This window comes from Ahaetulla prasina, chromosome 10 (genome assembly GCF_028640845.1).
Source record: "Ahaetulla prasina isolate Xishuangbanna chromosome 10, ASM2864084v1, whole genome shotgun sequence".
In the NCBI taxonomy this organism is placed as follows: domain Eukaryota; kingdom Metazoa; phylum Chordata; class Lepidosauria; order Squamata; family Colubridae; genus Ahaetulla; species Ahaetulla prasina.
In genome coordinates this window covers 20,585,772-20,597,928 of record NC_080548.1, presented here as the reverse complement: position 1 = coordinate 20,597,928, position 12,157 = coordinate 20,585,772, and the positions used below count along the sequence as shown (strand labels likewise).

The 12,157-nt window shown below is 40.9% G+C and overlaps 1 protein-coding gene across 2 annotated transcripts in view; it reads right to left on the bottom strand.

The window, feature by feature from the left end:
* The window catches only part of HIVEP3 (HIVEP zinc finger 3), a 258,006-nt gene that overhangs the window by 70,448 nt on the left and 175,401 nt on the right, over nt 1-12,157 (bottom strand). The window lies entirely within an intron of this gene.

Here is a 12,157-nt window from a genome sequence, read left to right as displayed (position 1 = left end):
GTCATACAGTCATAAGTGGAAAGAGATTGGTGATGGGAACTATGAAATGATTAATAGTAGTGCAGATTCAGTAAATAGTCTGACAGTGTTGATGGAATTATTTGTTTAGCAGAGTGATGGCCTTCGGGAAAAAACTGTTCTTGTGTCTAGTTGTTCTGGTGTGCAGTGCTCTATAGCGTCGTTTTGAGGGTAGGAGTTGAAACAGTTTATGTCCAGGATGCGAGGGATCTGCAAATATTTTCACGGCTCTCTTCTTGATTCGTGCAGTATACAGGTCCTCAATGGAAGGCAGGTTGGTAGCAATTATTTTTTCTGCAGTTCTAATTATCCTCTGAAGTCTGCGTCTTTCTTGTCGGGTTGCAGAACCGAACCAGACAGTTATAGAGTTATAAATGTCCGACAAATTCAAGAGTAAATTGTATAACGGAATTGGAAAGGGAGCTTGGAGGTCTTCTAGTCCAATGCCCTGTTCAAGCAGGAGACCCTATACCAGGGGTGTCCAAACTTGGCAACTTTAAGACTTGTGGACTTCAACTCCCAGCAAAGCTGGCTGAGGAATTCTGGGAGTTGAAGTCCACAAGTCTTAAAGTTGCCAAGTTTGGACACCCCTGCCCTATACCATTTCAGATGTGTGTGTGTGTGTGTCCATCCCAAACAAGAACTAGACATCATCTCCCTCTGAATTTGATCTTGAAACATCTTAATTGAAAGAATAAATAAATAAATAAATAAATAAATAAATAAATAAATAAATAAATAAATAAATGTAAGCAGCTCATTTAAGAAACTTTGGCATTGGCAGCTGCAGAGGTCTCAAGAAGGCACAAAAGGTGATTTGGGTACCGATGGCTGACAAGTGAGTATCTATCATTGCTTTTAAAAAGTTGGGAGTTCAGCTCCTGAAGATTAGCTATATAGGCCCACACGCTTTTCTTTTTTTTTTATTGAAAGAGTTTTAAAAAAACAAAAACATTTTCCCCCTTTTTCCCCCCTCCCAAAACCCCTCCCCTCCCCCGGCTTCCCGGGTCAATCACAAGGTATTGTTATACATAAACCAAACATAGAATAAAATTTTCCCTTCCAATCCAAATAACCACATCTAAAGCTTTTCATCTCCCAACCCCCTCCCCATTACATAAAATAACTTTCTAATTATTCAAAGGCAATCTGATATTTCTTAATCTGATATCTGTTTTGTAGATAATCAATCCATTTTTTCCATTCAATTAAATATCTTTCCTGCGTATTGTCTTTTAAAAACGCTGAGATTTTAGCCATCTCAGCCAAATTAATAACTTTCAGTATCCATTCTTCTATTGTAGGTATCTCTTCTTTCTTCCAGTATTGTCCAATCAACAGTCTTGCTGCTGTTATTAAATTCAGAATCAATTTAGTCTCAATCCCTGTACAATCCGTTATAATTCCCAAAAGGAAAAATTGTGGCAGGAACTTTATCTTCTTCTTCAGTACATTTTGAATAATCCACCAAATTCTTATCCAAAAGACCTTAATTTTCTTGCAAGTCCACCAAATATGAAAATATGTAGCATCATCACAATCACACCTCCAACATTTCGCTCTGGTTTCTCTTCAGATCGTATAAATCTTTCGCCTTTTGCCCACACGCTTTTCTTGTTAAAAAAGATGCTGAGACTCTAGAAAGAGTGCAGAGAAGAGCAACAAAGATGATTAGGGGACTGGAGACTAGAACATATGAAGAACGGTTGCAGGAACTGGGTATGTCTAGTTTAACGAAAAGAAGGACTAGGGGAGACATGATAGCAGCGTTCCAATCTCTCAGGGGCTGCCACAAAGAAGAGGGAGTCGGGCTGTTCACCAAAGCACCTGAGGGTAGAACAAGAAGCAATGGGTGGAAACTGATCAAGGAAAGAAGCAACTTAGAACTAAGGAGAAATTTCCTGATAGTTAGAACAATTAATAAATGGAACGACTTGCCTGCAGAAGTTGTGGATGCTCCAACGCTGGAAATTTTTAAGAAAATGTTGGATAACCATCTGACTGAGATGGTGTAGGGTTTCCTGCCTGGGCAGGGGGTTGGACTAGAAGGCCTCCAAGGTCCCTTCCAACTCTGTTGTTATATTATATATTAAAGATACATAAGTGTTTTGCCAAGGGCTTTTTTCAAAGTTGTCCAGGTGATAAGAATGCCGCTAAGCCACACAAGATACAACCGAAAAGGGTACTATAAAATGTTGATTGCTTTGCAAAATGGATTAAAAAGAAAGCAATTTTGAAACAGCAAGTCAATTTGAAGCAGAAGGCAAGGAATAAAATAAAAAAAGGTTTGTTTGTTGTTGTTTTTTAAAGTCTAAAACCACAAAAAGTCTTTAGGCACAAGGCAACTCTAGCTTTGCTCACTGTCTGGAAATCTTGGATGCCTGGAAATTTTACATCCATTTAGCTGCCAGGAAAAAAAAAAGGCATAAATTAAGAGGATTGTATATAAATTCCAGCTGAAGTGTCTTCTGTGCATGCATCAAAGCCTAGAAACTGCTGAGCATGCAACTTATTGATCTCTTGAGAGGGCTATTCAGAAGGAGGACTTCTTCCAACGCTTCTCACAGCACTATAATATGGTCAAAATGCAGCCCTAAACATACTGAACTTAGAACATAGAATATTATTACAAGAGTTAGAAACGGCCTTGGAGGTCTTCTAAACTCCTGCTTAACTAGGAAAGCCCGTAACTTGCAGTCAAATGGATGTCCAGGCCAGTGGTGGGATTCAGCCAGTTCGCACCTATTCGGGAGAACCGGTTGTTAACTTTCTAAGCAGTTCGGAGAACTGGTTATTGGAAGAAATCTCTTGTTTTTTTCCACTTTACAGGGCTAATCCTGTACGGAAGGCAGGAAGGAAACATTCTGGTGGTGTTTCTAGCCTCATCTTTATTGCCCTGCTTACAGAAACTGCCTCTCTGGTTAACCCTTGTTACATTGTAACAGCTAAGGCGAAGCACCCGTGAGTGACGTTGAGTTGGCCACGCCCACACAGTCACATGACCACCGAGACACGCCTACCCAGCTGGTCATTAGGGCAGAGAACCAGTTGTTAAATTATTTGAATCCCACCACTGGTCCAGGTTCTTCTTAAAAGTCTCCCAGTATGGAGCACCCACAACTTCTGAATTCATTGAAGCTCATAGGGCAGGGGTCTGCAAACTTGGCTCTTTTAAGACTTGTGGACTTCAACTCCTAGAGTTCCTCAGCCAGCTTTGCTGACTGAGGAACTCTGGGAACTGAAGTCCACAAGTCTTAAAAGAGCCAAGTTTGCAGACCCCTGCCCTAGGGCCATGATGGCAAACCTAGGGCACACATACCCAGAGGTGGCACGCAGAGCCCTCTCTGTGGGCACGTGCACCATCACCAGCTGGTCTTTGGGTTTCCATTGCTTTGGCCCACATGCGCACTTGTACGCACACGTTCCAGTTTGAGCATTCGGTGCCGAAAAGGTTGGCCGTCTCTGCCACTCAGGACAATTCTGAGCTGCCCTGCAGGGAATAACTCCACAGTGTAAACTATAACATAATAAATTATCATTGCCTCGATAGGAATTATTTGTTTTGAGTTGAGATATTAGATTAGTTTAAGTAGTCAAGTTCTTCTCCAAAGCACCTGAGGCAGGACAAAAAGCAACGGGTGGAAACTAATCAAGGAGAGAAGCAAGTTTAGAACTAAGGAGAAATTTCCTGACAGTTAGAACAATTAATCAGTGGATCAAATTGCCTCCAGAAGTTATAAATGCTCCAACACTGGAAGTTTTTAAGAAGAGATTGGATAACCATTTGTCTGAAGTGGTGTAGGGTTTCCTGCCTAGGCAGGGGGTTGGACTAGAAGACCTCTAAGGTCCCGTCCAACTCTGTTATAGACCAGGCAGTCTATAAACTGATCAAATTGAGCTGTCTCAAGGAAATTGATCGCACGGGAAGCGATACAAAGACACGTTGAAAGCCTCCTTCAAGTCCCTGGATATCGACACCACCTCCTGGGAAACCCTGGCACAAGATCGATCGACATGGCGCACGCTGATCCACCAAGGCTGCCAGACGTTTGAAGACAGAAGAACAACCATAGCACAAGGGAAGCGAGCACTCCGCAAAGCCAGAGCTGCAAATGCTGCAACAGTGGTGCTCACACATGTCTGCCTGACATGCGGCAGAACATTTTGTGCACATATAGGCCTTACCAGCCACCTGCGGACACACCCTGGGCAGTCCACAACCTGTTAGATGTCAAGGTCCTCTTTGAACACGATGGATGAAAATCATCATCATCAGTTTGAGTTAAAGACACTTGGCCTGAATGCTTAGACTAATTTAAGTGATTGTGATCACTTGCATTGATTATTTTTAAGTCTACACTCACTGTAGCCTTCTGAAAGACTAGGCAGTCTATAAACTAACTTCCTTCCTTCCTTCCTTCCTTCCTTCCTTCCTTCCTTCATTCATTCATTCATTCATTCATTCATTCATTCATTCATTCATTCATTTTCGTCAAGCATGTATTTTATGACAGATACAAGTGTAAACATAATTATAAACACATGTAAAGGGTATGAATAAAAGAAAACATTAGGACAGGGAAGGTAAGCATGCTGGTGCACTTATGCATGCCCCTTTCAGACCTCTTAGGAATGGGGTGAGGTGGACAGTAGACAGTCTAAGGTCAAAGTTTTGGGGATTTGGGGAAGAAAGCACAGAGTCAGGTAGTGCATTCCAGGCGTTGACCACTCTGTTATTGAAGACGTATTTTCTGCAGCTTAGTTTGGATCGGTTGAGTTTGTATCTATTGTGTGCTCTTGTATTGTTTTGGCTGAAGCTGAAGTATTCATTGGCTGGTAGGACATTGTAGCAGATGATTTTATGTACTATGCTTAGGTCAGACTGAACACGGTGAAGTTCTAAGTTGTCTAAGCCCAAAATTTCGAGTCTGGGGGCATAAGGTATTTTGTTGCGAGCAGAGGAGTGGAGGACTCTTCTTGTGAAATATCTCTGGACTCATTTGATTGTATTAATGTCCAATATGCAGTGTGGGTTCCAGGCAGATGAGCTGTATTCAAGAATAGGTCTGGCAAAAGTTTTGTATGCCTTAGTTTGAAAAACTGATCACTTTTGAGTTGAAAATCATTCACATTCTAAACAGTTTAGCTATTGATAGATGCAATCCATGACTTTGCTTGAAAATGTGTCCCCTTGTCCAAAAAAAAACCCCATCCCATTAAGCTAGGATGATGGTAAAGACCATTTTGGGAATCCCACATGGGTTAGCATATTCACACAAAAGAAAATTATGATGTACCAATGAATCTGAAAACAATTTCTTGGTCCCTGTTCACATGTACAACAAGCATTTCAGTTTGGTTGGCAAGTCAGTTGTGTTCAGCGGGAAGCTCCTTCTGATATTCAATTTTTGAGATGTAACCTTTTAGGTGAGACAGAAATCTTGTGCAAACCAGACTGAATATATCAAAACATATCACTTTTGTGACCTCCAAGGAAAATAGAATTTGCAGAAGAAAGCTATGCCAAATGTGAGGATAAAAGCAACACACCCAATGCATTTAAAATTCATTTTCAGTCACTCAAACCTTTCACGTATGGTTGCATTAAGGAAGGCTGAGCAATCAATTAAAAGCCAGGGAAAATAAAACAGAAGAAGCAAAAAAATTTTTAAAGCATTATGAAAATGGGACAATCACCTCTCAAGGTGATATCCATTTAATGCCAATTTATCTAAAACTTACAAGGAGGTATTGGTTCCTATGCTTAATTTTTTTAAAAAAAATAAATCAAACGGAGCAAAAGTAGGCTGCAGTTTTGAAAATGTGAGATGCTACTGAATACAGAATACATTCAATACTACCTAAAACAACACAAGAGTTTGCATAAAATCCTGGGATTAATTAGAATAGGATAACAGAGTTGGAAGGGATCTTGGAGGTCTTCTAGTCCAGCCCCCTGCCTAGGCAGGAAACCCTACAACACTTCAGACAAATGGTTATCCAACCTCTTCTTAAAAACTTCCGGTGTTGGAGCATTTACAACTTCTGGAGGCAAGTTGTTCCACTGATTAATTGTTCTCACTGTCAGGAAATTTCTCCTTAGTTCTAAGGTGCTTCTCTCCTTGATTAGTTTCCATCCATTGCTTCTTATCCTGCCTTCAAATACTTTGGAGAATAGGTTGACCGCCTCTTCTTTGTGGCAGCCCCTGAGATATTGGAATATTGCTATCATGTCACTTCCTAGCCCTTCTTTTCATTAAACTAGACATACGCAGTCCCTGCAACCATTCTTCATATGTTTTAGCCCCCTGTTCCCTAATCATCTTTATGGCTCTTCTCTGCGCTCTCCACATCTTTTTATATCCTATTATTTAGGATATTAGACTCCTTTCAGGCTTAGAATAGAATAGAATTCTTCATTGACCAAGTGTGATTGGACATACAAGGAATTTGTCTTTGGTGCATAGGCTCTCAGCGTACATAAAAGAAAAGATACCTTCATCAAGAATCATAAGGTACAACACTTAATGATAGTCATGGGGTACAAATAAGCAATCAGGAAACAATATCAATATGAATCGTAAGGATACAAGCAACAAGGTTAGAGCCATACAGTCATAAGTGGAAGGAGATGGATGGTGGGAACGATGAGAAGATTAATAGTAGTGCAGACTTAGTAACTAGTTTGACAGTGTTGAGGGAATTATTTGTTTAGCAGAGTGATGGCGTTCGGGGAAAAAACTGTTCTTGTGTCAAGTTGTTCTGGTGTGCAGTGCTCTATAGCATCGTTTTGAGGGTAGGAGTTGAAACACTTTATGTCCAGGACATGAGGGGTCTGTAAATATTTTCACAGCCCTCTTTTTGACTCGTGCAGTGTACATGAGTGTCAATCAGAGTGTCAATTCTCCCTATTAATACTTCCAATATTAGCCAGATCTTCCCTGCAACTCCAGTTACTACTGGCAGGGTATAATTCATCAGTCTGACCAATTAGCTGCAGGTCAGGGTTAACTGCATAACTCCAATGGTCCATTAGTCAGAGAATGGCCTAAATAGCAGTTTAAATCTAAGAGCCCAGTGGTTCAATGATGAATCTGAATCTTTATGCCACTTATGGGCGCATGGCAGCCAAAACCAGAGGAAGAATTTCTGGTCTAACACAGCGCATCAATTTCAGATTTAATGTCTGCCTTAAATATAGCGAAGGGGGTACACAATCCCAAAGCCTTTTGTTTTGTTGGTGAGGATAACTCCCAAGAAGATCAGCCCAGATGTATCATCTGAAAATCATTAAAGGTAACAGATCTTTCTCTACTGCTCTACAGGGTGGATTTGATTTAAATCAAGTCAATTTAAATCACGATTTAAATCTTGATTTAAATCACTAGTAAAAAGGCTTGAGTTAAATCATAATTTTTAAAGAGCAACTGTCTTCTTTCTCCTGCAGTGGCTTCTCCTCTGACCCGCTGTTGACTCACCGACAGTCCCAATATTGCAGAATATACAGCCTCATGCTACATAAGTAAGCTCCATTTCATGCTGAATAAACTAAATTATTAATGTATCTTAAATACAAAACTATCTTTAGATTTTTACTCTAAAAGCATTTTGTTAAAATAAATTTGATAAAAAAAATTTAAAAATACAATTTAAATTTTAAAAAATCTGATATATATATATATATGTTTTCTGAGGTTTTCGCGGGTATTTGTATGTAGGTCTTTGGTTATTCGGGTTTTCTCCCGCATAAAATTGGAAATGTCTTGGCAATGTTTCGACGAAGTCTCATTCGTCATCTTCAGGCTTCAGCTTCGTGCTTCTGGGAGCAATGTGTGATCGCAGCTGTTTCTTCCTTCCTTCCTTCCTTCTCCAAAGAGAAGGAAACCCCCACCAGCAGTTAAAAGGAAGAAACAGCTGCGATCACACATTGCTCCCAGAAGCACGAAGCTGAAGCCTGAAGATGACGAATGAGACTTCGTCGAAACGTCGCCAAGACACTTCCAATCTTACACGGGAGAAAACCCGAACAACCAAAGACCTATATACAAACACCCGTGAAAACCTCAGAAAACAAATATTGCACCTCTACGGGGAGGAAATCCACCATCTGACCAGGACCTATGAAAAACTAGAAGTCCAAAGAGCTTCCATTTTATGTGACCTCGCATTCCTACGAAACTGCCGCGATCAAAATTTAATCCCCAAATGCTTCCAATTGAAATTCCACTCCAACTCTGCAGCCACCAAACGCATCCTAAAAAGAACAGAATTGGCCTTAATCAGAAATGAACTTCACACAAAAAGATTCCTCCTAGATCAAATCAACAAAGATCTCCTCACACTTCACCTCAAACTCAGCAACAAGATGCACCCTGCACTTTGGGACAAATCCAAACAACTTGCCGTCTGGAGAGCCGAAACACAGACCACCCTCAAGACAGACACGCACACCAACAAACTCCGAAGACTACAAGAACGCCAGAAACAAACCCTCCACCCTCACAGCAACACATGAAACAAACAGTGCATAACATCTCAGATAGGATCCTCACCAAAGCTGAAACCGATGTCCTTTCCAAAGGATTCAACTTTGCAGTCACTCCCAAATACATCCCCACCGAAAACATTATATGCGGAGTTGAAACCAGCCTGACCAAAATCAACCCCGATGACGCTAACAAAATCAGACTCGAGATCTCCAACATCCTCTGCACCAGCAAGCCACCCAAAAGCAACTTACCCAAAGAGGAACAGACAGCACTACTTAACCTGAAAAAAGATACCAGCATAATAATCCTACCAGCAGACAAGGGCAACGCCACGGTGGTTATGAACACATCTGACTACCAAACCAAATTAACCAACCTACTCCAAGACCCTGCATACAAGCCCCTAAACACAGACCCCACCACCTACCTAGAAAACCACTAGATCCAAAATAAAAGCCTCCCCATCAGCGAAGAAATCCAACAAAGAATCATTCCCAGAGAGAAATCATCCAGATGCCCTAAGCTCTATGGCCTCCCAAGATACACAAAGAAGGAACCCCACTCAGACCCATAGTCAGCTCCATAGGCTCACCTCTACAAAACCTAGCCAAATTTCTCGCCAAACAACTACAGCCCTATGCAGAATCCATCACCTCACACGTAAAAACTCATTCCAGTTCATAGAGATCATAAAGAAACAAAACTTACAGCCCAGCGACCTACTCGTGAGCTTTGATGTCATATCCTCTTCACCCAAGTGCCAATCAAAGAAGCCTTGACAGCTATCCAAAACAAATATAACCCCCAAGCACATCCTAGATCTGACCAACCACTGCCTATCCAACACATACTTCATCTATAATGGACAAAAATACAAACAAGTAGAAGGAGCACCCATGGGATCACCCTCTCACCTGTCATTGCCAATCTCTACATGGAACACTTTGAAACCCAAGCACTAGAAAAATCTGATCACAACCCAAACTCTGGCTCAGATATGTAGACGACACCTTCATAATCTGGCCACACCGGAAAGAAAAACTTGACAACTTCCTCACACACCTCAATAGCCTACACCCCAAAATACAGTTCACCATGGAAACAGAAGTTAATAACCAACTTCCCTTCCTAGATGTCTTCGTGTACAGAAAACCCAATGGCTCCCTAGGACACACCATCTACCAGAAGAAAACACACACAAACCGCTATCTGCACGCACTCTCACACCACCACCCAGCACAGATCAACTCCGTAGCCAAGACACTCATCTCCAGAACAAAATGCTTAGCTGATGAACAACACCTAAAACCCGAACTAGACACTCTCACTAACATACTAACATCCAATGGATTCCAAACAAATAAGATTACCAAGCTAATCCAAAAAGAACCCCCCACTAAAATCCAAGACAGAGAACAAGAAAACGGCACAGCCCTCCTCCCATATATAAAAGGCACCACAGACAGAATCAGCAAGATCCTCCACAAACATAACATCAAGACAGCATTCTGCACAAGCCAAAAAATATCCACCATCCTAAGAAACCCCAAAGACAAAATTGAGTTAGAAAATCAAGGAGTATATGAAATCCCATGCACCGCCTGCCCCACCACATACATTGGACAAACCAACAGAAGAATAAGTGCACGCATTGAAGAACACAAGAACTCATTCAAAAAAGAGGAACCAACTTCTTCCCTGGTCCAACATTTTAAAGTCACAGGACATGATATTGACTTTAAAAAGACCAGAACTATCGCCAAAACTGAACACTTTAACAACAGAATAATCAGAGAAGCCATTGAGATAGAAAAACGCCCACACAGCATGAACAAACGAGATGACACCTCCCGCCTACCAGCCATTTGGAAACCCGCCCTTATTGACAAACGAGTCCCTAACACGAGGAATGACACCAGACCCACACTCACAAGGTCCACACAGGATGTCACCACCGCACATCCACCCAGAAAGCAGACCCAAACCCACACTGATCATGAAGCACGACCAAGGACCAGAAGCCAGACCGCAGCTGCAACATTAGCCATTTCAAACCCCTCCAATCCATTCATGCAGCAGACTGACACCCACTATGAAGATGTAGCACGACCACAAAGCCAAACAACAGCTATGCAGCTCACCAGCTCAAATCCCCCTGCAGCACAGACTAGACTGAGCACAACCAAGCCCCCACCAACACAGGACACACCTCCAGCCAATCAGAGCACAGAAAAACCCCCATCCAATCAGAGCACAGCCAAGCTCCCACCCAATCAGTTCAAACCCCCACCAGCAGTTAAAAGGAAGAAACAGCTGCGATCACACATTGCTCCCAAACCTGAAGCTGAAGCCTGAAGATGACGAATGAGACTTCGTCGAAACGTCGCCAAGACACTTCCAATTTTACACGGAGAAAACCCGAACAACCAAAGACCTATATACAAACACCGTGAAAACCTCAGAAAACAAATATATATATATATATATATATATATATATATATATATATATATATATATATATATATATATATATATATATATATATATATATATATATGTTTTCTGAGGTTTATATATATATAAGGTTTATATATATATATAAAATATATGACTCATCCATTTTTATCTACCCTTCTACTCCATCACTATCTTTACCATCCAATAAAATACTGGAGATATTTTCTGGTCAACCCTGAACCTTCCTTAATATAGGTGAAATAAGGTTAGCCAAATGCCAAGGTCAACTGAAAAACAGATAAGCTCCAAAAAAAAAAAGCCAGTCAATATTTACTTGCAGTCTTTAGAATAGAATAGAATAGAATAGAATAGAATAGAATAGAATAGAATAGAATAGAATAGAATAGAACTGAATTGAATTGAATTCATTATTGGCCAAGTGTGATTGGACACACAAGGAATTTGTCTTTGGTGCATATGAGTGTACATAAAAAGACAAAATACATTTATCAAGAATCATAAGGTACAGCACTTAATGATAGTCATAGGGTACAAATAAGCAATTGAGTCATATACTAGGAAGCAATCAATATAAATCGTAAGGCTACAAGCGACAAAGTTACAGTCATACAGTCTTAAGTGGGAGGAGATGGGTGATGGGAACAATGTGAAAAGAATCCCTAGCAGTAGTAGTTAACAACAACGATTATGATGATATGCAAACCCAAATTCAGTGTGAATGAGCATTTGTACCTATTCCCAGGACTTCCCCATATAACATACTGCACGAATTTCATCTGCAGCTTACGGGGGTCTGTATCTTTGAATAATTTCCCAACGTGAGAAGTTCTAAGCCTACGGACAGGATAACCTGAATCTGAGCCAAGTCAATGCATTCAGTTCTGTTTGTTTGGGTATTTGAAGGTGTGACATCCTCTGCGCAGCCTGAATCGCTTGAAGTTATAGCCAAAGTAAGCAATGCATCAGACAATGAGGTCATAACAGCTCCCATGAAGGTCATGACATTATCTGTCAACAGTTTTATCTTTTTGGACTTTTTTTTCTTCCCTACTCCTCCATTAACCACTAGAGGGAGCAACCTCATTGCAAAAATAAATAAAAGTGGGGGGGGGAGATGTTGAAAGCATGAGAGGATGGCCCCTTAATTTGGGGATAATTTCTCAAAGGTGG